This window comes from Perca flavescens, chromosome 5 (assembly GCF_004354835.1).
Source record: "Perca flavescens isolate YP-PL-M2 chromosome 5, PFLA_1.0, whole genome shotgun sequence".
In the NCBI taxonomy this organism is placed as follows: Eukaryota; Metazoa; Chordata; class Actinopteri; order Perciformes; family Percidae; genus Perca; species Perca flavescens.
The window spans coordinates 4,388,847-4,391,371 of record NC_041335.1 but is presented as its reverse complement, the minus strand read 5'-3'; the positions used below and the strand labels follow the sequence as shown (position 1 = coordinate 4,391,371).

General features: G+C 42.9%; 1 non-coding gene across 1 annotated transcript; it reads right to left on the bottom strand.

The window, feature by feature from the left end:
* Positions 1 to 2,453: 2,453 nt before the first annotated feature.
* trnaw-cca (transfer RNA tryptophan (anticodon CCA)) lies at positions 2,454 to 2,525 on the bottom strand. The gene has a single exon. It is a non-coding gene; the product is annotated as a tRNA-Trp (tRNA).

The following is a 2,525-nucleotide window of genomic DNA, read 5'->3' as shown; positions in this document are numbered from 1 at the left end:
ACAGCCTTGGCTGTGGTGTGTTTTACCTTCAACACACCCCTGGCCCGGACTGCTTGGACCCCGTTCTATAATCACTCCCAGAGTCTCTGGCAGAGCTGCCCTCCCTCCCCTCCCCCCAGCCCCCCCTCCCACGGCCCCTGGTTTCTTGTCAGTCGTGATTAATGGCACTAGGGCCCCGGCGAGGCTTACACTGCCAGTTCCAGCGATGTTCCCTTGATACTTAATGAACTCTGACAAACTTCTTTTCCCTTGCTCCGTTGTTCCCTCCTCCCCTCCTCCCCTCCTCCCCTCCACCCCCCCTGTTTAAAATGCACGGCACAGAGCTGCCACCGCAGCACCTAGGGGTTAGCTCTGGGCCTTTGTGAATTTCTCAAGAGGCCAACGTCTAAAAATAAAAGCACCCCAGCCATTTTTGTGTGAAGACCCTTAGTTGTGTATCACTTCCAGTGGCTTGTTGCTGTTTGGAGATTAAATACATTGACTTTTGGGGGGGTTTACGGTGATTGCCCCTTTTGTAATTGTAGTATAATTTTCTTTAACAAATGTCAAACTTTCTGGCTGTTGCTTTTGCCCACAGCCAACTTTACCCACTGCGAGTTAATGAAATAAACATCTGCTGCAAGACAGCAGCATAATGGCTCCAAATTTCTAAAATGTTACAATCATGGCAGGCCACGGTGGTAGGATAATGCAGCCTTTTCTACACTTTCCCTCATGAAAAAGAAGCAGTTCCATCTCAGCTGGTCTGTGTCGCCATCTGCTGTTCACATTGGGAAAGTGGGTGAAGCACTTTTCTCATCCGCATTCACAGCTTTACTGAAAGATACTGTAAGAAGTTCATACCATTAGGGTCATGAACAGGCATGATACTTTATAACAACCAAAAATTAGATCACTATCACAATAAAGGTAAATTAATGGAAAGTAATAAGATAGTAGTCTAGGCTATAAAGTATTTATTTTTATACAAACGCCTGAGATTTTACAGTTCTCTGGTAGAGAAACATTTCATTTTTTTAATTCACTGAGAGGCAGCCTCTCTTTTGCGAGAACATCCTGATCACGTTCACCCAGTTCCACATTCATACCTGGAAGATGCCCAGTACAACCACAGTCTATTCTGCCGACCACTGGAGCGGTTGGGGTTAAGGGCCTTGCTCAAGGGCACCTCATTGGTGGTAATGAGGGAGGGACAAGTGCTGCCCCCAGATTTTATCCTGTTGGTCTGGGGATTGAACCGACAACCTCCCGGTCACAAGCTCTGTTCTCTAACCTTTAGGCCACCAGTGTCCAAATATCTTTTTCTTAATACCTGAGATTTCAGTTGATTAGACTTTCCTGGTAGAGAAACAGAGATAGGTCAAATATTGCCAGACCTATATCACAGATACATTAGGATAGCAGAAAAAAAAAACTCTCTGGGTTGTTTGCATTTCTTCAAACCAATCCAAGACACTCTCACACAGACACACTCACTCTCACACAGACACACTCACACACAGACACACTCACACACAGACACACTCACTCACACTCACACACAGACACTCTCACTCACAAAGCCAAAGAAACTCAATGTACATAAATACATTCAAGAGAGAGCAAGAGAATACAAAGACATCGAAGAAAGGTGAGATGAAGAGAAAGACGGACAAATACAAATAGAAAAGGGAGAAGGAGAAAAAGACAGGCAAAGACCAAAGGGAGAAGACGAGAAAGACACGTGCAAAAACAGAGACAAGGGAAATGAAGAAATGGTTGGAAAAAAAGGGAATATTTTAAACGGTAAGTTATTTTTATTAAAATTATGTCTCCATAATTGATCACTTATTGTCTTGTGTGTTTCTTCTCACTTTAATAACACAAGACAGAAGTCCACAAACAACATGTAGCAGCAAGCAGATCCATATAAGAGATACTATCAGAGAGCCAACCAAGGTAAATTACAACCAATGGCAGCTCTTCCCTATAAAAAGAAAATACATATTATTGTACAGAGAAACTTTTAAATACAATTTTTTGTTTTTTTTTGTTTTGTTTTTTTCTTACAGATGCAACTCCAGATGTCTAGACATCATTGCTGTGTGAAGACTGCTGAAGAGAAGTTACAAGTAGGACTTTCTTAGAAAAATAAGGATTGACAAAAGGGTGGAAACAAGAGATGTAGAGGGCCCCATGTCTGTGTTTGCCTTGGGCCCCAAAATGACTAAATCCACCCCTGGCTACACTTTTTCACCAGGTCACACATTCTCTTCACACAAGTGAACAGTACTTGCTTTACTGATCACTAACCAGTTGTTGTTTTTAACATGCTAGTAAGGATTGTAAATTTAATTGCTAGGCCAGTCATTTCATTGTGCAGTTTTTGATGTGATAAAGTCTACAGCATGTGATCAAGATACCACCCTATCCTGTCTGACCATTGTCCAATGGAGCTGGAGAAACAGAAACATTGACCCTGACGTGATTTGAACACGCAACCTTCTGATCTGGAGTCAGACGCGCTACCGTTGCGCCACAGAGTC